Source organism: Peromyscus californicus, unplaced genomic scaffold (assembly GCF_007827085.1).
Source record: "Peromyscus californicus insignis strain IS unplaced genomic scaffold, ASM782708v3 Scaffold_4__1_contigs__length_199733344, whole genome shotgun sequence".
Taxonomy (NCBI): domain Eukaryota; kingdom Metazoa; phylum Chordata; class Mammalia; order Rodentia; family Cricetidae; genus Peromyscus; species Peromyscus californicus.
In genome coordinates, this window is record NW_026294562.1 from 110,421,314 (window position 1) to 110,446,244 (window position 24,931).

At 41.9% G+C, this 24,931-nt stretch overlaps 1 protein-coding gene across 31 annotated transcripts in view; it reads right to left on the reverse strand.

Annotated features, from left to right (window-relative positions):
• Dlg2 (discs large MAGUK scaffold protein 2) overlaps positions 1-24,931 on the reverse strand; it is a 1,877,153-nt gene that overhangs the window by 227,878 nt on the left and 1,624,344 nt on the right. The window contains exon 1 of one of the 31 annotated variants that reach the window (XM_052714348.1): positions 12,762-13,320. The exons of the other annotated variants lie outside the window; for them this stretch is intronic. The gene's annotated coding sequence lies outside the window, so the exon portion shown is untranslated. Of the gene's footprint in view, positions 1-12,761; positions 13,321-24,931 lie in introns of those variants that run through there. 31 annotated transcript variants of the gene reach the window in all.

Sequence of the window (24,931 nt, forward strand, 5' to 3'; positions counted from 1 at the left end):
GACTGTCATCATGCAGCAGGCATTGTGGTGCAGATCAAGCTCACCCTGTGGGAGTCCTGCAAGTTTCCTGGTGTATTTTCTATTTATTCTGAAGTGACTGTACTTGACACCTAGGGCTGACTAATACCTGTGTATGACCAAGATAAGTACCCAGATTCTACCTTACCTTTTAGAATTTTGAACAAAGTTACAGGCAGATAAACATAATCGTCGTTAAGATGAAGGACATCCTGCAAATACCACTTCTAGACTAGTCAGAAGGTAGACTAAGGGAAGAGCCTTGTGTTTCCAGAGTGTTTCCAGGAAGCTTTGCTTTGTGTGCAAACAGCTACCAGGCCAGGAGCATCTCAGGAACATCAAAGCTCAAGCTCTTCCCAGAGTTACAGGGGACTCCCCCATGTGAGATGCTCCAGCATACAACATATACATTCTTACTTCCCCAGGGGAGTCCTTGCCCTGGAGGAGATGGGAATGGGGGGCCGGCGGGAGGAGGGAGGACAGGAGAATCTGTGACTGATATGTAAAATTAAATTAAATTATAAAAAACATTAAAAAAAGAGTTGCATTTAGCTAGCTCTCTGTCGATGTTCTTGGTCATGGTGTCATGGTTGGCATTATGGTCATAGCAGTCATGGAGAACTTAACCAGATTCTGTGACTGCTGGGTTCATATACTTGTCCCTAAGGTATTTGTCACTGGGTGTTACCTAGACAGAAAGAATTGGAAAAATTCCACTGCCTTTCAGAATCAGAGTATGCTGTTAAAAGGGAATTGAGTCCCAATGAACATGTAATTGGAAGACTGTGGCTCTGTCACAGAACGTTCAAACTTAAAAATTTAAGGGAAAAGTAAAAATATATTTATTAAAAATAACTTTGTTCATTAAATATTTGATTGGAAACTGAATTAACATATAAAAGGGAAATATAACTGAATATAATTGATTATCATACTATTTATAAAATGGTTTCATGTTTTTCCACATTAATTTTAAAATAAAAAAACACATATAAATCCTGATCTCTCTTCTTATAGACAAGGACATTGGTGCAGGAGAGCTCTTCGGTCTCATCCTCACGGAACAAGTCGAACCTAGTTGTTTCATTATTGCGTGCACCAAGTTCTCCTGGAAAGCACACTGTCCCCCAGTGGAGAAGCACAGAAAGCCAATTTAAGTTGAAGTAGTCAGAAAAAGCAGAGATAAAAACAGAGCTTAGAAGAATGGGAAAGGGATGCAAATGAGTCAGACTTCCAGAGGCGTAGAAGGACCATCTAGAGAAAAATACTTGGGAATGGGCATGAAAAAAAATTTTGGAGAAGGAAGAAGAAAATACTGAAATGCAACATTCACATCCTCACATAATAGTAGCTGCAAGAGAGAGTGAGCAAAGGGAAGTGAGAAAGCAGATGGTGGAAGGCTCCACGGAGCTGGGCCAGAGCATCGGGCTATTTGGCAACTCAAAGACTGGCATAAGGAACATATTTTCAGAATTCAGATATCCCAGTTTTATTCATTAAGTTTTAGCAGTGATTTTAAAATACACTAGGAAATAAAAAAGAGAAACAATAACAGAGAGTTTCGAAAACTCTACTGTGCTGGTGCTTGTACCTTCTATAATTCCGCACCTGTCTCATCAGCTGCTGGCTGTGTCTCAGAGACCTGACATCACTGTTTTCTGATTCGAGGAAAGAGCATATGCCAGCACTCAGGAAAGTGCAAAGGTGAAGGGAAGCTTGGCTCAGGACACATGTATCTTCCAGGCAGGTGTTGGGTGGATGGTTCATCTTCTGAATACCAAAAGTGGCTGAGGTGGGTTTGAAAATACTTTTAATTCAACAGCACACTAATGGGATCTGTTTTTCTAAGGGTTGCATACTCAAAGCAATTTGCTCCTAAGCATTTTCTTGACAAAACAAATGGTTGTTTAAGTATCAGAAACACAAAACAGCTACCAATTTAGGAGTCCCTTGAAAAGAACCAGTTAATACACTGTTGAAAACCACAGTTCTAACTCTTGCCCTCTGCAACTGAGTTTGAACACTGAAATTTCTCACAAATTTTTAGTGTTTGGGCAAGCAGTTCTCAAACCCACCAGGTATCAATTATCTCATCGACAACAATATCTCCTACACATATGTCCAGTTGAATATTTAATGCATGTGGGTTATGCTTTGACTAAATCACCTCATTACTGAGATTGCCTCCATCAACAGAACCTAAAAGTACAAGCCACTCTCATATAGTTAGAAAAAGGTCCTTTCAAACTCAAAGAGCTGGGAATTGGCACCTTGTGTTACTGCACAATGCAGAGGACAATGAAAAAAGCCACCTACCTCCCTTCCTTAGCCAATGATGCCCATGCCTTGTCTTTTTAAGGACTGCCTTCCCTCCGATCTGCTCATGAGAATAACTTATTTTTTTTTTCCTAATGGTAAAACTGATCCTTTCTTGCTTAAACCCATTTAACTGGTCTTATTGCCTTCACACTGAACATCAAACTCCAACATAAAATCCTTCTGTGCTCTGGGTCTCCCCTGACAACCAGGTTCCCCAAGACACTTGTGGGAGCTCCAGCCTGTGGAATTAATTACTCTCACTTTACAGCTAATGCTGAGACAGGACACTGGTCTACTTTCTGAGCAGTGTTCCTTCTGCCTGCTCTTCAGGGCTGAGTTTTTGGTCCTTCACATCTCAGCCAGGACACTTCTCTCTGGGAGTCTTCTGTGATCATCTTTTCAAGGTTAGGTAAGGATTTCCTTCCTAGCAGCTGAGAGGGTTGTGTTATATTGAAAATGCTGCATTCCAATGCCTCTTAGTCAGTCTATGCAGAGACCATGTCTGATTTCACTATGACATTTAGCACAGTGCCTGGCCACACAATGTCACAGGTGCTCACCGAAGATTTGCCTAACACTCCATGAGGGTCTCAGCTCTAAAACCTGGGGACATGGGGTCCTGTTAGTTGTTTTCCTTTTTGTCTTAAGTCTTTACGGAAGAAAAGCACATACCAACAAATTCACAGTCAAATCTCCAAGCACAGAGACAAGAGAAGGAAGAAAACAGAATTGTGGGAACTGACTGCAAGACACAGACATCCTGGCAACAAGTCCCGGGGTCCTTAATCAGGTTTCTTTCCCTTATGTCCTGGCTTTTCCTACCTACCCTGTGAAAGTAATACCAGCTACTGAGCTTTTTGGTTTTATATGTCCCTTGGTAAGTTTTGTAAAGAACTGGTAACAAATTAATCCACATCTGAGTGGCCTTTGCTTTAGACTTATAGATGGATCCAACTAAACTTGTATTGAAAATATCAGGAAAAGTAAAACTGTATTAAATGCATACAGAGATTTTTCTGTGCTGTTATTCCCTAAAGAGAGTAACATAAACCATTTGCAACTATTTATACTGTATTAGGTATTAGTAAGTAATCTGGAGATGATTTAGAAGTCTGTGAAAGGGGCTGGAGTGATGTCGCAGCAGTTAAGATCCCTTACTGCTCTTGTAGAGGACCTGGGTTTAGCTCCCAGCACCCACATGACAGCTCATAGACATCTGTCTCTCCAGTTGCAGGAAATCCAATTCCCAATTCCTCTTCTGACTTTTACAGGCTCCTGTACACACATGGTACCCCTACATAAACTCAGGCCACATATATGCATGAAATTAAACAAATAAATTTTTTTTAAAAGTATATAAGAAAATAGTGTGGCAGTTCCTAAAAGACAAAACAAAACTGTGTGTGTGTGTCTACTGTGTATGCAAAAGGAGATATCAAAAAGATACCTGTGTGTCTTTTTTTTAAACAGCACTATTAATAAGGGCAAAGATGTGAAAGTTAACCTAGCTGTTTATCAACACATGAATGAATTTAAAAAAAAAAGATACATACAAAGGAATATCCAGCCACAAAGAAGAATCTTGCCAATTGCTGCAAAAACTGGAGGGCAGTATGTTGAACAAAATAAGCCACACACAGAAAGCAAGTACCACATGTTCTCTGATATGTGAAAGCTAAAAATGTCAGCCCAGATATAGAACAGTGATTACTAACAGTTGTGAGGGCTAAGGGAGAGGCTGACTATCAGGAGGCTGAATTTCATCAGTGCACGCTGTTTACACAGATATAATATTTGTCAAAAAAAATAAATAAAAAATAAAGTGTATTCCAGGATAGGCATAAGCTACATGAAAATGTTATGCTATTTCTAAAAGTGACCTGAGCGTCTGCAGAGATGGGTATCTGTGTGGGTGTGAGGATGGGGATGTGAGGTGGGGATGGGGGGATCGTCTGTGGCTCTCAAGACTTGCTTTGTTTTAACATGAGCATCAATCATACAATACCTATGTTTGAGCATGTATAAGCTGCTGTCAATCCTTTCTAATTGATCTTTAAAATGGGCCCCAAAATATTTGGCTATACCCATTTTTCTGTGAACCCTGAGCAGCCAGGGATGACTTCCTTTTGAGCACATAGCAAAGCATTTGGGGAAACATCTGCTTTCTTTTTCTAGTTGCACTTCTTTCCTGTCAGCCCACTGCACAGACTTCTCTCACACCATCTTCAACGCTGTACGTTTGTGTACACGTCTTTCCTTTTCTCCTGGAGTTTACGCCTCTTGTAAGCAGAGCCTATGTCTCACTTTACTTTCTCTCCCTAATTTAGGATCTAGTATTTGTAGGCATACAAAAAGCACCACTGAAATATCTGCAAGTTGCATGGCTACTCTGCCCACCGTGTCCTTAGGTCTACTGTCAGGGAAACATCCTGGTCGTGTTATTTACTGGAGAGAAATCTCAGCACCAAAGGAAGCTTAAGAATTTCCTAGTAGCCATCCGCTCTCCCTTCTTGCTTCCATTAAGCCTAGGCTCCCCTTCAGCATCAGTGACTCACAGCTCCTATCTTTTCAAGGAAGTGCATAGGAGCTCTCAATCTTAGGAAGTCCTAGATTTCCTCCTTGAGGCCACAGAGGAACACAATTTACACATAGCTGGTCCCAACAATGACAACACCAGAGTGACTTAAGTAAATGCAATGCTCTGCCATTTACATATAAATAATCTTCAAGTCTAGATGAATCAAGTTTTGTCTTTAGTGGAAAGTCAAATTAAATGTTTTTTTGTTATCTTTTTGTTGTTGTTGTTGTTTTGTTTTGTTTTCTAGATAGGGTTTCTCTGTGTGTAACTCTGGCTGTCAGGCTGGCCTCGAACTCACAGAGATCTGCCTGCCTCTGTCTCCCAAGTGCTGGGATTAAAGGCATGCACCATCACCACCCAGCTAAATGTATTTTTCAAATGAACATGCTCTCTTAGATATCAGTGTGATGCAAAATGGTCTGGGGATGAATGGGTTACTTACTGCACATCCTACAAAAGGCAGCAGCAGGTTTTGTAGGGGCTTAGTCACAGGGTTCCATCGTAACACTCAGGGAATGAGTAGAGAGGGAAAAGTGAAAATAAAAACAAAATCAACTGTTCAATTAGAGCAGATGGAGAAAAACACTGCATAAGCTAATTGATTATAGCTATCGTGACAGCTGATTACAGTGTCTGCCTGCAAAATCACCGGGGGAGAACCACAAAAACCCTGCTGGCACTGTTTGGCTGCCTTCATGAAATATCCTTCAAATGGATGATGTCATATAATTTGGCTCATTCTGGTAACAGAGTGAACCCATTGATGTGGCACTATAGAGGTAGGTCTGTTCTGCTGAACACAGAAAGCTAGACAGCTTTATTACTGCCTGTGGTTTGGGGTATCCTAGGTTAGCCTAGCATGATGTCATAGGACTGTAACAGCAGAGCCTTTGGGATATATTTGATTTTTGTACCTGAATAACTTTATAGTTAGTGACATTACTATGCCTACTGACCCCAAGTGAAAAGGAATCATTATGTCTGGGTGTTTCTTTGGGTGTGAATATGAGTTTGACCTCAAGCCCTCTCCCCCACTGCCTCTGGTACACATTCTGCTCAAGGGGATAAGACAAATGCATCACAAAGCTTTGGGAGGACAGAGAGAGCATAAACAGAAAATCACAATGCAGCAAGTTAAACCCTGAGAGCACTCTGGGGACAGGGCTGGAAAGGACAACTCACTCTGAACAACTTGGGGTAGAAAAGCTTGACAAAGAAGCCTTAGACCTGAACATCTAACGCCATCAGGACTTTGTCAGACACACAGAACACTCAGCTCAGAAGCTGGCGCAAATTCAGTTCCCAATAGAGAACTGTATTACAATTCACGGCAGGACTGGAGGAAGTGTGTGTGGATGGGGAAACAATGTGCTAAGAAGGATCCATGTTCTAGAAACATGCTCTGTGGCTGGGTGGGCCACAGTGATGCCCTTCTTATTTTAGCCAGGTGACTGATGACAGAGACTGCATTGTGAGCAGGTGAGGGAGGTGAAATCTGGAAGTCCATTTTGGCAGCTGTGATAAAAAGTTGAGTCAAGATAAGCAGGGCTACCATCAGAGAGGGGAGCACTGGGGGAATCAGAGCTGGGCAGAGCTGTGCACACCTTCAATCCCAGTACTCTGGAGGCAGAGGCAGGTGGATCTCTGTGAGCTTGAAGCCAGCTACTAAGGTTCCCTGCTGGGACAGGAAGAGCTGGATGAATGTTGCAGGGCTGTGCCTCCTTGGGGAAAGGCAACCCAGCATAGGCAATGCAAGCCTAAGGCACTAGGAGGCAAAGTATTCCGTGTGCTTTCTCTGCAAACCAGGAGAAGCATGAAAACAGAAGCCAGGTGCTTCAGTCAAGTTTGCAGAATTTTCTAAGAACTCGGAGAGGTGAAAGAGAAAGAAAGAAAGAAAGAAAGAAAGAAAGAAAGAAAGAAAGAAAGAAAGAAAGAAAGGAAGGAAGGAAGGAAGGAAGGAAGGAAGGAAGGAAGGAAGGAAGGAAGGAAGGAAGGAAGGAAGAGAAAAATGAAAAAAACCCTTAAACTTAAAAAGACATGACAAACGTGGATGACAGTACTTATCATGAAAGCCTGACAACCTGAGTGTAATCCCACGATCCCAGGAATCTCCCAAAAAATTCAGATGTGGTGGGCCACAACTGCAATCCCAGCATGCCTATGGTAAGGTGGAAGGTGGAGACAGGAGAATGGTTCTAAAGCTCCTAAGCCACCTCCCCTGGAGTACACAGCACAGCAGCAAGAGAGACCCTGTCTCAACAAGGTGGAAGGTAAGAACTGACTCCTGAAAGATGTTCTATGACCTCTCCATGCAAACCATCCCACACGTGCACCCACTCCCCCACACAAACACACCTAAAATGAACCTTTAGAAAACCCTATATCACCCCTGAAAAGAAATGAAATTGCTCTAGGATCCCAAGGTGCTCAACTTCCTCCTCTGTTCTGAGCATTGTCCCCAAGCAGGAGGCCATCCCCGGCTGCCAGCTGTGAAGGATTGGAGAGAAAGGTATATGCTCACATCACTGTGGGCGTCAGGCAGCCTGATGAACAGAAGTCTCTTAGGCTGAAGGGAGAGCGGAAAGAGGATGGGCTGCACTCAGAGTGGGTGGGTGGGATGGGATGTCCCAAACAAGGGAGAAGGGGAGGCTACAAAGAAGAAGATGAGAAGATGAAGGGGGTGAGGAAGAGGCTCTGGGTTCCAGCAGCGTGGTTGTTTTGTTTTGCTTTTTTCTTTTATCAGCCATTAACCTCTGTATACAACTCACTCCTTTTAAACAAAAGTGTTGAGATGTAAAGCTGTGTAGGGTCTGTTTTGAAAATACATAAGATGCTTGATTTTTTTTTTTTTTGGAATAGTCAATATATTGTCAACTACATTATTAGATAACCTTGCCTGGGAGATATTTTCAACAGCCACTAACTTTGCATGCTATAGAGCAGGTGCTTTAAGTTGGCATGGACAGTTGAAGCAGGTTCTTGTTGGTGCACAGTGTACGTTAGCTTTCTATGGGGATGGTAGCTGTTTCCTCTTCTGTGTCTCTGCTGTGCCTTATAGGAGTATTTGTTTTATTTTCTGAATACCATTCTGTAATTTGGAAAGGAAAAAGTTGCAACTGTTTTTGTTGACACCATGAATGCTTCTAACACAAATTGTATTAAGTAAACAAGATTGACATCTGCCTGCACGTGATCTTTTCTGTTGTGGAATAGAATATTTGTTTAACTAGGTAAAGATGTGTTGTATTTGTTTGTGTTGCAGAATAATTAATGATGCAAAGATGTGTTGTATTTGTTTGTGTTGCAGAATAATTGTTTAACAATGTAAAATGTGTTGCTTTTGTTTATGCTGCATTTGTTTAACTATGTAAAAATGTATTGCTGTTTTACCTTGCCTGCCTAAGGCACCTGATGGCCAATAACTAGGCAGAGGAGAGATGGGTGGGGCCGACAGGCAGACAGAGAAAAGGGGAGCCAGCCAGGGACCAGCCAGCCAGACACAGAGGAAACAAGAAAGTAGGATGAACAGTACATAGATGAGGTAAATGAGCCTCAGAGAGCAGCACACAGATTAATAGAAATGGGTTGATTTAAGTTAAAAAAAAAAAAGCTAGCAAAGAAACAAGCCTAAGCTAAGGCTGAGCATTCATAATTAATAAATCTCTGTGGCATGATTTGGGGGCTGGCGTTCCCCAAATACTTCCCTGTACACTTTTCTGCTTACTAGGCTCTCAGGCCGTACCAGGCAATACTTTACCTACTGCTGCTGCCATCTTTATCTTGGTTGAGCCTCCTAAAAGCCCTGGGAGAGAATCACTGCAGGCTGTAATGTTTTGGAGCCTCTTACACTCAGCAGACACTATGTTAAATAATAGGAAAGCTCATAGAGCTAGGAAGGCACAGACCCTAGCCTGAACCCATCTAAAAACACCAGCTCCTAGTCACTCCACAGCAGCTGCATCCTTGCCTCCCAATTCATGGCCCAGCCTGAAATGAAAGCTCTCCAAACTCAGAGACTACTCTGAAAGTCGGGATCCTCTTTGCATCCATTCATTAGCCACCTAAAGCTTTGGGTTCTTTCGTTGTTTATGTTGTTTTGAAACAAGGTCTCATGTAGCCGAGGCTGGCCTCAAACTCACGATGTAGCCAAGGGTGACCTGAGGACTGGGACTTCAGTCATATACTATCACCATGCCTCATTTATGTGATTCTGAGATTGAACTCAGCATATGATATGCTATCCTATCTATCACCTGAGCTACAACCCCAGTTCATCTCTACTATTGTTATTACTGTTGTTCCTGGGTTTGAGGATGAGAAAAGGAAGGCCAGGGAAGGTTGTCTCCTTGGAGACCCTCATAGTCTGAGTTCTGAGACTGGAATGCTGATTTCCCCTCAAGAAGGTAGCATTCAAGCAGCCTCCTCTGCCAGTGCCATATACCCCACTCCTAGCGAAGGAAACTGGTCCAAACTGGCTGTATGCTGGAGCACCTCTGTGTGAGGTCACTCTGATGAAATGCTTTTAGATGTGGAGAGCTGAGCACTGAACAAGGGTCAGCTAAGATAAGGAAGACAGCAGCTGGGCCTGGGCCTTCAGCATATGAAACAGGAGTCTTTAGAGTTCAATGACTTGTTCCAAGCTGGACTTCAAAAGAGATGCTTTCATCAAGTATTCCAGAGGCCTCATCAAGGCAGAAAGCCAGGGAGACAACAGTGGGCTACACTACAAGGCACAGGGCCTGTAAAACTCAGATTAATGTGTGCAAACGTCACCCACTCTTGGCTACTCATTGCTTAACATTTGCAGACACCTTTAAGTTTGCAAGCCTCCAATATGCATGGATTTCCCAAGTCAGGGTTTAATACCAGCTCCCTACACAAACTATTCAAACTTCAGCTACAAAAGTACATTACCTGTGAGTGACTACATAAAGCAAAACCTTCATCCTAATGCTTTGGGTCATCAATTACTACCTAAAACCACATGTTTATCATGATCACTGACTTATCAGCCAATTGCTCCCAGGTTATTGGTTACCAAGCACCCATTTGTGGTGGTATTGTGTTCCCCAAAACATTGTGCAAGCTAATAAACTTATCTGGGGTCAGAGAACAGAACAGCCACTAGATACAGAGGCTAGAAAATGGTGGCACACACGCCTTTAATACTAGCATTCCAGAGGCAGAAATCCATCTGGATCTCTGTGAGTTCAAGGCCATATTGGAAACAGCCAGGCATGGTGACACACACCTTTAATCCCAGGCAGTGATGGCAGAAAGCAGAAAGGTATATAAGGCGTGAAGACCAGAAACTAGAAGCATTTGGCTGGTTAAGCTTTCAAGCTTTTGAGAAGCAGTTCAGCTGAGATTCATTCTGGATGAGGGCTCAGAGGTTTCCAGTCTGAGGAAACAGGATCAGCTGAGGAACTGGCGAGGTGAGGTAGCTGTGGCTTGTTCTGCTTCTCTGATCTTCTAGCATTCACCCCAATACCTGGCTCTGGGTTTGATTTTATTAATAAGACCATTATTTGCTTCATACAAAGAAAATCACATATGTTTTCTTTGTCTCCAAAATGACATTAAAAAAAAACCTATTTCAAAGAGAGATTGTACTAAACAAGACAAAAAGTTACACTGTGTGCGTGTGAAATTCATACAAGACAATGAATTGCTGGAGATACAGCTGATCTTTGGAATGCTGACAGTGCATTGTTGAAGACATGGAAGATCATGGAAATATTGACAAGGTTGCCTTTTGAGAAGGTCCACCAATACATCTGGAGGAACTCAGTCAACACAAACTTAGGAGCATGAGTGAGGAATGAGATTGGGAGGGAAGGGGTGTGGGTATCCTTAAGGAAATGGCATCACTTCGGATTAAAGGACCTGCTACAGATGAGTTGTAATATTGAGAATATAAAGACAGAAAGGTTGCAAACCGACCCAGACTTTGAGAACAGTGCGACAGGTCACTAAAGCATTTGAAAGGAATTTGCTTGGTATCAGGTTATGTGGCCAACCTGGACAGGGAAGTCCTACTAACACTATCCTGTTCAAAGGCTGAACCACTTTAATGTGTCATATTCCTAGTATTTTAAACAATATACCATACAAACACCAATTTTACTCCCCCTTCGTACCCTATATATTTAAAACAAACAACAGCTTTTGATAATTTAAGAAAAAGCAAGCAAGCAAACAAACAAACTTGGAACAATCATAGTTTTGCCAATGAAAATTACAGTGCTGCTTCCATGGTCAAAGCCCCACTCCTTTTAAGCATCAAGTATGAGAAGACACAGTCCCTGCCCCCATGGTGGTCTGTCAGGTAATGCTGAACACCTGTGGTTAACTGTGCTTCCTTACAAAGAGTGCTTGGCTTAGGGCATCTATCCACTTTCAAGGGGCTGTGGGAAGTGATTTGTTAAGAGCTGGTGTAGAGAGAAGAAAAGCTATACTGTAAGAGACAAGCTCCCCAAGTCTGAGGAAAATCCTCTCTCCCGCCCAGCAAGTCTGCTCTCTCACCCCAGGGGCAGGGTGAGGAGAGACTCAGGGCTGGTTCAAAAACAGGTTGCCAGCTGCTCAGCTGTTATGCCAGATGCAAATTAACTACCATCAGAATGCAGAGACACAGGTTAAGGCTCCTTCTTAAAAAAAAAATACAGAAACTAGACATGCTAACAAATGCTACTCTCAGCCAGCCTGTGTGAACTGAGTGCTTGGATGCAAATCTCCCAAGTCTCCAAAGCTATGGAAATCGCTGGGGCTGTGAGGCAACAAAATTGTACATGGAGTACATGAAATACACATCAGGCTTTATGAACAGGTGGTCATTTTAAGTCCAACACATGCATTATAAGCATCTTGTATATAATTTCTCCATCATAAAGCACTTTGACTTTTTGTTTATGCCCTTTCCAAAGAAAATGTGGGGTGATAGACTGGACTGTGGATACCCCTAGAAACACAGCTGTTAAGAGGAAGACACTCCCTTCCATCCTTCCATTTAAAAATTAAATGAGGTAAGTTTATCCCAGAGAGGCCAGATGCTCAGCCCCACAGTTGGACTCGTGTAGCAGTAACAACAGCAAAAATAAAATAAAATAAAATAAAAATGTATTGAGTTTTACTCTGCGGTAGGCACAATCCTGAGGGTTTTACACAGGAGGCTCCTTTTGATTCCCACAAATCTATGAAATGCATTATCATTTCATAGCTGTGGATGGCTGAACAAGGTTGGTTTCCAAAAGGAACTCTGGAACTCAGGTAGAACGACCTTAGAGGGCATTCTCAACTACTAAGCAAGCTAGGATTGTTAATCATTTGCTGTCTGCAGACACTTAAACATATACTCCTAAATAAGTAACCGTGCTTTTTGGAGGAGTATCTTAGAATCTAACTTTGTACACATAACTACAATCTTTAAATGACCACACAAAATAGATAATATTATCGCCATTTTACAGATAACAAAGTTGAAGGCAGTAGAGTACAGCTATTTCTCAAAGTTGCATTAGCTGGTGAGTGGTAAAAGATTCAGCATTCAAATCTATCTGGTTCTTTTAGACAAGTAAGTCTGCCTTCCTGCAAGACAACTAGCTTGTCCCCTAAGCAGGATCTGATTCCACTTTAAACATGAATGCAGCAAACAGTTGCTCTGAAGTCAACGTGAACCCAGGCATTTCTGGAACCCATTTAAATCTGCTGCAAGAATTCCACATTCCTAAACGCCACAAGTCTCCCTCCCATCCCCCAACACACACACACACACACACACACACACACACACACACACACACACACACACACACACACACACAGCCTGTTCACACAGAGAAAGACTTACTGTGAAGAAGCCGCTGGTGAAGCAAACTCACCCACGGTCGTTTGTGGGGCTGTTGTGTTGAGATGGAGGAGGAGAAACTTCAGTGACTGTTGCTTTCTCAGAACACAGACGGCAACAGGCAGGATCACAGAGCAGCGGCCGCAGATGCCTGCAAGCACCAAGTGCTGAGAAATGGCAAGGGCCGCTGTTCTGGGAAGGCAAGGAGGGGGTACTGCCGTGCTCTTTGCATCTCAGTGGTAGTCATTCCCTCACCGGATCTGTCAGGGGCAATATGTCTAAGAAAAGCAGCTTGGATCTCTCACCCGAGCGCCTTAGACAGTTTCCAGAGCGTTTCAGCGTGGCAGGCGGCTGATCCCACAGGCAGCTGGGTGGCGAGTCCCCGGAGGTGCAGCTCCGCGGTGGCGGGGCGTGAAACTCCACCTGGCCGGCACACACCTGACACTCGGTGCTGGCCAAAACCTCTTAGGAGTGAAGCAGGTGGGGTCAGCCTCCCGATCCCGCCACCGAACTAGTTTGAGGTGTGTTGCGACACCAAAGGACCAGTTCCAGACATGGAATCGCGTCTCCTTTTGCTAGAAAGAGCGCTTAAGTGAGAAACGAATCACTTTCCAGGTGTGCAGGCTCCGCTCACCTCCTCTCCCCACCCCCACTCCTTTCCCCACCTCTTCTCAGAAGGGAAAATCCTTCCCTTTGAAAGACAGGAGGGGAGGCAGCCAGCGAGAAGAGCCCACAGAGGGGATCCAGGATAATGTTTATCCCCCAGTCCCAGCCCACCTCCCAGGAAACTGTTTTTGAAGTGTGGGGAGCTGGCCTTTTTTTATAGTGGAGATGAATGATAGTAAACAACTTATTCATGGGCTAGTGTTAATTCTTCACCTGGTTGGCGGGAACCTGCAGGCTCCCTAAACCAGGAAATGCCTGCTGGCGTCAGCTTGATGAGAGCGGAGCTCGCATAGAGGAGGATGAGGCGGAGGAAGTCACTCATTTCACCTGTTTTGTGGGGGAAACCAAGTCACCAAACTGAAAGACCCCATCCACCTGAGATTAATCCACTCTCTTCATTCAGTTTGAAGTAGGCAATCGAATGCCAGTTCAAGATCCTGGAGTTGCAGACTTTTCTCTGTATTTGTTGTCCTTCCTTCCCCAAAGCATTTTTCAAAGCCTTCCTTGTTTTGATTGTACAGTTGATGAATCTTCTGAAGTCAAGGCTAGTCATGTGCTGGTTGGCTGAGCGGATAATAAGTGGAGCCAGACGTGCTCATTATCCCTCCACCGCTAAGCCGCCCCCCCCCCCAACAGAGACACAGGCACACACACACACACACACACACACACACACACACACACACACACACGATTGATCACTGGTACAATCCAGATGAATGTGGCACTGTTTTCCTGCCCTCTGTGTTGCTACTCAAATCAGATGTTGTGGTCACCATGGTAACCACCTACCTGTTCTCCCTCTTCTATTTATAAAACTTAAAGTGCACTGGGTCTATGATTTAAAAAAAAAAAATGAAACTCAAACAGCTCACCAAACTTGCCAGATGAAGGAAGTAATTTCATGTAATTATTTCATCTAAAAAAATGATAAATGTGTTTTGTTCATCAGAAACAATCAGAAAAGCAGAACTGAGGATTAGAATCTGTTCAGTGTTTAGGAACTAACTAACTAACTAACTAAATAAATAAATAGACAAATAAATAATTCCAATGGGTTATCAGGGATAAAATAGGGTTATTATTAGTTTTTAACTGATCTTAACCAAATGGCTGTCTTGATGGGACCCATGGCTCTGGAAGTCTCCGGCTTTAGCTAGGGCGAGCAAACTAATCAAAGTTTTATGTATGTGGGGTTGTACTCTTTTGTATAAGTTTCTATTATCACACAAAAAAGTATTTGGAATGAAAACAGTTTTAAAAAACCCAAAAAAACAAAGATTTTTTTCTTTTGAAAAACTTTCACTTTTCAGAGTCACACATTTATATAATGTGTTTTAGCCATTTCCATATCATGACCCCTCACCTCTCATTCCCTTTTCTCTCCCACTGGGACCTCTCTTCCCAACAACTCCCACCCCCACCCTGCACCCACTTTTATAACTTCTTTTGGTCTTGACTGAGCATGGGCTGGAGGTCATCTACTGCAGCAAGAACAGTCACTTGTTGGAGGCTCTGTTTTCTGGTGTTCATTTTGGACTCTTTGTCCAAACTACAGTGGCTGTAGACGTACGGACTTATAGCTAGATCTTTATTCTATTCCAGTGATTAATATGTCTGTTGTACCAGTACCACACTGTTTTTATCATTATGGTCCTGTAGTATATATAACTTGGAATTAGGTATTATGATTCCTCCAGAGGTATTCTTTCTTATTGTTCACAATTGTTTTGCTTACTAGAGAAGTCTTTCTTGCTTCCAGACATATTTTAAGACTGTTTTCTATTGTACCATGAAGAATTCAGTTGGCTTTTTGATTAGGATTCCATTAAATTTGGAGACTGCTTTTGTTAGAGGATGGCCGGTTTCACAATATCAATCCTACCCATCCATAAGCATGAGAGGGCATTCCAACTTGTACTGTCATCTCATTTCTTTCTTCAGTATTTTAAAGTTTTCATTGTGAGTTCTTTTGGTGCTTTGGTTAAGTTTATTCCAAGTTTTTTTGTGGGTTTATTTTGTTGTTGTTATTGTTGCGAATGGGATTCTGAAGAAACAGCCTGCCTCTATCTTAGTCTTTTTTCATTTATAATTAATTTAATTTTATATATTAGCTACGGATTCCCCTGTCCTCCCTCCTCCCCCCCCCCAGCCTCCCCCCAGCCTTCCCCCCCAATCCACCACCCATTCCCACCTTCTCCAGGGCAAGGTCTCCCCTGGGGATTAAGCCCAGCCTGGTAGATTCAGTTGAGGCAGGTCCAGTCCCCTCCTCCCTGCACCAAGGCTGAGCAAAGTGTCTCAGCAGAGGCCCTAGGTTCCAAAAAGCCAGCTCATGCACCAAGGACAGGTCCTGGTCCCACTGCCTGGGGGCCTCCTAAATAGTTCAAGCTCATCAACTGTCTCACTTATCCAGAGGGCCTAGTCCAGTTCCATGGGGGCTCCTCAGCTGTTGGTCCACAGTTCATATGTTTCTCTAGTTTGGCTATTTGTCCCTGTACTTTTTCCAATCATGGTCTAGATATCTCTTACTCATATAATCCCTCCTCTCTCTTGCCGGTTGGACTCCTGGAGCTCCACCTGGGGTTTGGCCATGGATCTCTGCAACTGCTTCCACCAGTCACTGGATGAGAGTTCTATCATGACAGTTAGGGTTTATTTTCTATAGTTTAAGGATTATGTAATACTTCATTTTAACCCTTTATTTGTAAACTAGAATATAATAATTGTTTGAAGACTAATTTTTAATTATTTTCTTTTAGGTAAGTCCTCAGTTTACCTAAAAGCATAAATGGGTTCTGTATTAAACTGAAATAGTTAAATGATATGTATATCAGACTAAAAAACACTTAACTTTAAAAGATTTTTTTTCAAATGTGTATCACCCTGCAGTAAGAAAAGCGAATATTTGTCCTAGTTTTGGAATTTTACACTTAGTGAAAAGAGTCAGAACAAGTAAACTCACCCATTCTGAAACATATAGCTTCAAATCTTTTCAATTGTAATTTTTTTTTCTTGAGAATGTCACACATGTATAAAATGAAATATGCCCATTTTATCCCACTTCTGCCACATCTATCGAATAGGACCCACTAGCTAGGATGAATGTACTGGCGCAGTGGGGGCGCAGCTGTTAGTGAGTAACCAACAACTTTGTAACTGGATTTGAGGCTTGCTCCATTGGAGAGAATTTCCTGCCTAGTATTGTCATCTTAGTCAAAAGCCCAAGACAGGGGAGGTCATAGGCCCTAGGGCAGAACCTACTATTATTTTCCTGATTGATGATGCTGTCAAATTGCCTACTAAATATGTATGTTTACATATATACTCCTCTATACATCTAACACTTTGTCTTGGTTTTTCATGTTCCTCATGTTTTAAGCAGGGACCTGCCCATCTGGGGTTGTGGTGTTGGTTAAGATTTTTGTTGCGGTAAGTATTTTAATTCAGGTCACCTTTCTACTTTTAATGAAGACATTTGCATTTTTCAGGAAAGACTAGATTTTAATTGGATTGAGGCAACATTTGTCCTGTTTAGACTGATGTCCAGGTCACTAGACTCTGTACCCAGACCTCCATTGTAAGATGAGAACTGTCTACAACTACAATTGTTCTCAATGGTAAACACTCCATGAAAAGAGAGCATCAATTTACTATGTCACAGCTATTCCTTAAAGAACAATTCTTTGGGAGGAGTAAAGGGACACCAGCAGTACTGTGTATAGTAGCATATTAGCTATTATGGGTATGAGTAGAGAAATAAAGAGAATGAGAAAAACATCACAGTGGGGTTAGTGGTCAGCATTGGGTTGAAAGATAGGAAGTAGGGGAGTAGAAACATACATAAAAAGAGGAATGGCAGAAGCAAAGGCAAAAAGGTGGGGGCAGGATGTGGGAGTTTTGCTAAAGGTACTGAAAAGAGAGGGGAAAGATATGCACTGAAATACCATCATCTCTCAGGAGGCTGAGTGACAGAGACTCTGTAAACTAGGGCAACCTGTGTTCTTTGACAGAGGAAAAAGGAAGATAATAGGGTGTGGTGTGGAGAAGAGTTGTGAACAGTGAGGGACCAAGGTGGCCTGCTACAATGACTTTAGATATTACACAAATGAGGAAAAACTGTAGCCTACAGGGGGCCAACATGAGCTGGGTGGAGACTTGGGACTGGGGCATATTGTCAGTTGACTTTCTGACCTCACAGGGTGACCTGGATAGAGACCAGAGTCTCACTGTAATCTCAGACATCAAATAGCAAGTGGGAGTCAGGACTGAAGTATGGGTGTGTGTCCTGTCCTCAAATGGTGAACCAGAGCTGGGGTAAAAGTATGAGTATCAATGTTGTGTGTGTGTGTGTGTGTGTGTGTGTGTGTGTGTGTGTGTGTGTGTGCATGTATGTATCTTTAAAGCTGTACTAACTCTAATCAGTTCTAGATGCCATGGGAGCATGCTGAAAGCTGACAGCATGGGAGCAGAAAGTTAATGAATTCCTGCAGAAGGATGAAGGCTATACAATTACAGACCTGCGGATTGATTTTTCTCTGTTAAGCACAACGTATTTGACCACCATTATGAAACCAGTTAGCTACAAGTAAGAGTTGATCTCTGGGGCAGGTCAGTTATTGCAGACTGCATGTCAAGCTGCCTTAAAAAGAAACAGAGCAGTCAAAAGCTTTTATTACAAAGTTCTTCCTCTTGAGGCATCCTGAAGCATTGCCCCCTTTGGCGCCTATAAAACATTAATGAACCTTGCAGACAAAAGTGCTCCCCTGCCCACTCATGTATCTATCACCTAAGACAGGCATCTTGCTGCTTTCCAATCAATAACATGGATGGAAAAGCTCCACCTGGATGTGGTGGTACTTGTCTGAAATCCCAACGTTGGAGACTAAGGCAGGAGGTTTGAGGTCGAAAGAAAAAAGAAGGGGGAGGAGGAGGAGAAGGAGAAGAAGGAGAAAGAAGAGGAGAAGGAGGAGGAGGAAGAGGAGAAATAAAACTCACAAAATAGCTGTGCCATCATTGCAAGTAACTCTAGCTCCATTACTCAGTGGGGCAATTCCGTTTTTTGGCTTGTGGGGATCAAGACTGGATGTTCCTTTGCTCAATGAGGTTGGAATTCTGCATTGTCTTAGTGATGGAGCACTGGTAGCTCCCACTTTCAGTCAGAACAGGAATATTTTCATAGTCACTGCATAGAGAATCTTAGACAACCCAGTCCGTCAGCAAGTGAGACAGATTTGGAGGGTGAGATGCTGGGCCCTCTAAACAGGTGAGACGCTGTAGTAATTGCCAGGTCATGGCCAATGTCATCAGCTGGTCTTTTACCACCTTCCAGGTTAGTGTGGTTGACAGGAAGACTCAGTGAAAACATTGGTACCATAACTGATGTGATTTCTGCCGGTTGGAAGGCCAGGACCACTCTGTGGCTTTGTTTCCTTTCTTCTCTGCTGCTTGTCTCTTCTTCCCCAGATGTTCTCAAGAATTCCAGAGTTATTTGCTTCCTATTTGATTCAGAAATCTTTCAGAATCTACTGTCTTTATTTTATTTTGGAGACAGGGTCTCACTGTGTTGCCTTGGCTGGCCTGGAACTTACTATGTCCAGGCTGGTCTTGAATTCACAGAGATCTGCCTATGCTGCCTCTGGAGTGCTGGAATGAAAGGCATGCACCACCTTGCCTATCCTACAATCTACTCTCCTTTGTGTCAAATAGGGTAAAAAAGATGGAAGAGGGATAGAATGATGAGATATAAGATTTTTGCTCTGAATTAAAACTGCAGACTTGGGAATATGGAGACTTGGTTTAATTCCTACCTTGGCCAAATTCAGCTATGTAATTTTAGCCAAATCATTTTTTTTAAGTCTGTCAAGCTTTATATTTAAGGGGACAGCAAAAGGAAATGTTCTTCAAAGTTCAAAGATCAGTATAAATGTCAAATGTCACAGAACTACTGTATAGCTAAAATTATACTATAGACCGGTGGTTTTAGACAAATTAATAGACATTAAAAGAACATGAAGCCTCTGATTAAGCATACCCCAGTTATAGCAATCTAGGTAAGGAAATCCAGCTTCAAATCGCAAGTCTATATTCAATCAAGCATCTCCTCCTATCAACTCTACCTCTGAAATGCTCCTCTACTCCATCTAGCCCTTTCTGCTGTCACTCTATTCATGCAGGCCCTCTCTCAATGCGTCTCCTTTTCAGTATGTTCCTTTCCTTGCTTATAAGTCGTACTTTTCCAAAAACATTGATCTGGTCTTGTGTCCCCTCTGTTGGAATTCTTTACTGATTCCCTATTAACTCCAGCGTCAAGCCCTTGTTCTCAGTGAAGAACACAGCTACCTTACAAACTTGATATACAGAGATGTTGGCATCTGCTCTCAGCATCTTCTTGGGAAACAGGATGATGTTGAACTGGCAGCTTTTTCTTCTTTGTCTAGTCACTCCTTTCATTCTTCTAATATGTGCTCAGACACTGCTGCCTCTGGGGGTCCTTCTGAAGTTCCCAGCTGGAGTTAAACAGCACCTTATGATTCCCACAGTATCCCCAACAGCATGTATCGCAGCACCTTGGGGTGGTTTGGATCCTTCTTTGGTTGAAGGCCCCACTAATGTAACTTAGCCTAACTTTTCTGGCAGCTTGCTTGCAATAAACCCTGAAGAGACATTTCTGATTGTGCATAGCATTTCACAGGAAAGTTTGAAATCCAACCATTTACCTTTCACAGATAGCTACCTTTATATATAACTAAAGGATGCTTAACAGTAATCAGTGAGTGAATTGCTCAGAGTTATTGATTTGTCACTCAGATTAGTGTCTTACTAGTGTTTACTGAAGACTTTAATTTGGCATTGTAATGGAAGGTTGGGTGCATTATGGCATTTGGGCTACACTGCCAAATGTTTTATTTTTAGTATTGAAATGTTTTATTTTACTAGTATTATTCCTGGAACTCAAAACACTTACTAATTATCCAGATGGCCAAGATCAACTTCAGGTGACATTATATACCTATTTTGGAAGGGATTTTTTTTTTTTTCAGAACCAAAGTCTCTTGGATAGGTTGGGATTCTTAGACAGGCAGACTGTCAGACAAGACTGTTATTTGGATTTATAGTTTCCAATAACTGTATCAAACACTTGATTTCTCTCTGAAGACTGCACTGATTAATAAATAAAACAGAGCCTGAGGGACCTCAGCAATGAAAGTCCACTTTGCATATGATTTATTACTGTTTTCATAACATCTGTTTTTGCCAGTGAGGCTTCTCTCTCAAGTGTCTGTTTTTTCTTTAATGTATTTCTTCAGAGAATAAAAAGAAAGACAAAAAGCATCTAAACATGAACAACAGCTTTGTTTAGTTCACAATATACAGAGAAGAGAGCACATTCAGGGTACAGAAAAGTGGTGTCACTATAACCCAGCTGAGTACTCACTTCCCTATAGATGGTGTTATGTGATTTCCAAGCATCTGTGTAGGACAGAATTTGGGACACCATGGGTAGTACAATTCCAAGATATCTATATAACCCAAGAGGCAAATGTAGCTCATTTGCAAGCATCATTTTCTTAGGAGAAACAAAGGTAAACATACAATCTCTTATTCTGTAAATAAGTGATAGGCCACAATGTAGGGCTCAAATGATCACATCTGCATGTATGAAAGCACACTAATTATCTCATCAAAACTGTGCTTCCAAACTAGAGGTTCAGAAGGGATGCTACAGTGTGCTGGAAGGTTCTTTACCTCCCAGATTTGGGATTTGAGACTGCTAATGAAAATCTTTTGTTAGATGAATTATTATGGCCTTATTTTTCACTATGGTCCCATGGTTGTCTAAGGAAAGTGCACATAATCATGAAGAAAAAGTAAATGGAAAAGAAGAAAATCAGAGACAAAGAACTTGAGAAAATTACGTTTTAGGAGTGAACATTTATATTGATTGGGTCTATGTTTTAAACCATGCTTTGATTAATGGCATAAAGCTTCCTCCTCCATATTTTTCTCCTGGTCTCCTAAATCTGTAAGTCATGTGTTTTACATAAGATGCATCTCAAGAATCAATATGTTCAGTGGCAAGGAACAAATGCATGTAATCTCAGGAAACATAGTGTTATGGTTTGGGTATGAAGTGTGCCCTAATGTTCATATGTTGAAGTCTTGATGACCAGTTGGTGGATCTCATCACTGAGAAGCAGTTGTATCGTGACAGCTTTGACCTAATCAATGGACTATTCAGACTGATGGACTCTCGCATACCACATGAATCCCTTGTTTGGCTTTTTAAGATCAATCACTTACCTTTCACAGGTAGTTGTTTTCCATGTAACTAAAAGATGCTGACTAATAACCAGTGAATGAAATATTAAGGGTTATTAGTTTGTCATTCAAATTAGTGTCTTTCTAGTGTTTAATGAAGATTTTAATTTGGCATTGTAATGGAAGGATAGGTGCCATATGGCATTTGGCTACGTTGCCAAATGCTTTTATTGTTAGTATTTTTAATTTTATTATTATTATTCTCAGAACTCAAAACACTTACCAATTATTCAGATGGATAAGATCAATTTCAGGGAACATTATACTCCTGAAAACTATTTTTCAGGTAAAGTCTTCTGGTGATGACATTATTGGAAGATGGTAAAAGCTTTCATAGTGGGGCCCTATTGGAGGAAGTTGGTCACTGCACTGGGTGAGTGTGGTTTGGGGGATTATGCTTCACCTCTGCTCCTTTTCTGTCTCTCACTTCCTGTCTCCCATGAGGTGAGCCCCTTGGTTGTGTCACATGCTCCCATCTGACATGATTTTCTGCTTTATCTTATACGAGCCCAGAATCAACTGACTTAAGTTATCATGGACAAAAACCTCTCAAACTGTCAGTCAAAGTAACACTGCTCCCCCAAGTTGTTCAGACGTTTTGTTACGATGAGAATCTGACTGACACACACAGGTTGGACATGCACATCAGCTTGAATTGTATTCTTGGTCCACAGTTAAACTCTAGATAGCTGATAAGAATAAAACAACGAATGGGTTAATAATTAAATGTGGGGATCAGCATTAAAACCTGCAGGTTTTCAGCAATTTTTTTTTTTTTTTTTTTTGGTTTTTCGAGACAGGGTTTCTCTGTGTAGCTTTGCGACTTTCCTGGTACTCACTTTGGAGACCAGGCTGGCCTCAAACTCACAGAGATCCGCCTGGCTCTGCCTCCCGAGTGCTGGGATTAAAGGCGTGCGCCACCACCGCCCGGCGGACCTTATTTGAATAAAGTACTTGATAAATTACTGAGAGTGCTAATTGAATCAATCAAGCAATATTTTGATTGATTCAATTAGCACTCTCAGTAATTTATCAAGTACTTTATTCAAATAAGGTTATTTTTCTATGTTTTTGGTATAAACGATTAGCAAAGTCACAAAAATCTCTGAGCTTATGGGGTTTATAGCATAATGGCTAGAGTCAGTGCTCATGAGCTCTGATCATGAGCCATTCATGAATATCAGTTTAGAAAATGACTGTGTTGTGGGTGGTATACTAAAGGCTGAACTAGGGTTTCTGCACCCTAACAAGCACTCTACCGTTAAGATGCATTCCCACCTCTTTTTCTTTTTGCTCTGGAGACAGGAACCCACTAAAGCACATAGATTGGGCTTGAATTTGCAATCCTTCTGCTTCAGCCTCCCAGGCAATGGGGATTACAAGTTTGCAATACCACGTTTATCTGAGAGACTTTTAACTCAGTCTTGCTTCTCTTGGTCTCTGGGGCCAATCAGCCAGAATTTTTCTTTACCTATGTCCCCTAATGTTTTCAGATCATCACTTTCTCCATTAGTAAGGCCTGATTACAAAATTTGTCCTGTCTGCATCACAAGGCTGTGAAGAATAAGTCAAGCTAGATGCAACCTGTGTGATGTGAATCCCAGGTTTATTCAATTTGCATGTAACATAAATGTCTTCTGAAGAATCTGCCAGTTTTTATATTTGTAGTTACAGAAATATGGCTATAACACAGGATAGCTTTATCTATCTATCTATCTATCTATCTATCTATCTATCTATCTATCTTCATCATCATCTATCTATCTATCATCTATCCATCTATCTACTTATTTAGACAGGGTCTCTCAACATAGCCCTGACTGGCCCTGAATTTACCAAGATCCCCCTGACTCTTGGTTGCTAGGATTAAAGGTGTGCACCACTATATCCGGTTTAACTCGTTTTTGAGCAAACCCGTAGATGAGGAAATTCTCTGCTGTAATTTCATTGTCCTAGTAATTTTTTTTTCTGTATTCTAGTGATGGACATTTAATTGGTCTCCAGAATGGTTAGTCAAAGTGGTTCTTGAGCTGTTTTTCTGGATTTATCATTCCCAATCTCTTCCAGTTATTTAGCTGGTGGTACTGTCCTAAAGGTGCCATAGTGTTGGTCATCATTATCTTCCTTCTCCATCTTGCCCAAAGCTCCTCTTCCTTTTCTTATTTTTTCTTTTCTTCTTATCTTTTTTTTTTCTTGAGATAGGTCCTCATTGTGTTGTTCAGGGTGTTCTTACATGTAATTCTCCTGATCAGTCTCCTGGGTGCAGGGATTACAAGGTGCCACAGTGCCTGGACTACCTTCCTTTTCTTCTTTCCTTCCATGTCTGTCCCCCTTGCTGTCCTCTCTTTGTTCTTAGATAATATTCAAGGCCCTGACCAAGAAACTGGGGGAACTGAGAGGGTGACATTGGGTGACTTGGGAAAAACAGGCCATGATTATGACAATTCCCTTTCTCCTAATTCTTCTTGAGTAAAGAAATTCTAGATCAAGTTCAGATGTCAAAGATCTATGTTTTTCAGGAGTTTTAAGAGCACCACCACGCCGGGCGGTGGTGGCGCACGCCTTTAATCCCAGCACTCGGGAGGCAGAGCCAGGCGGATCTCTGTGAGTTCGAGGCCAGCCTGAGCTACCAAGTGAGTTCCAGGAAAGGCGCAAAGCTACGCAAAGAAACCCTGTCTCGAAAAACCAAAAAAAAAAAAAAAAAAAAAAGAGCACCACCACAAATAATATAGTACTGGCCTTTAATGCTTTGCAGCTACCATTACTGTGTTTAACTGAACCCACATTAGAAACTGTTTACCATCCACAGTGGTGTTATTTTCTAAGTTAGACAGCCTGTAGATGAAAGGAAGTCAGCACACAGTCAGGAGTCTTTTCCTAAATGCTACATTTAAAAGAAAACAGGGTTCTAACTAGAGGCTGTTTCCTAGAGATACACACCAGTCACATATGAATTCTGGCATTAAAAAGTGTTTTTTAAGGGGCTCAGCAGTTAAGGGCACTGGCTGCTCTTCTAGAGGACCTGGGTTCAATTCTGAGCACCCATATGGCAGCTCACAACTGTCTGTAACTCCAGTTCCAGGAGATCTGACACCTTCACACCAATGCACATAAAATAAAGTTTTTTGTTTTTGTTTTTAAAGAGCCAATAAAGGCATTTAGAAAATGTTATTAAATTTATTTGTTTG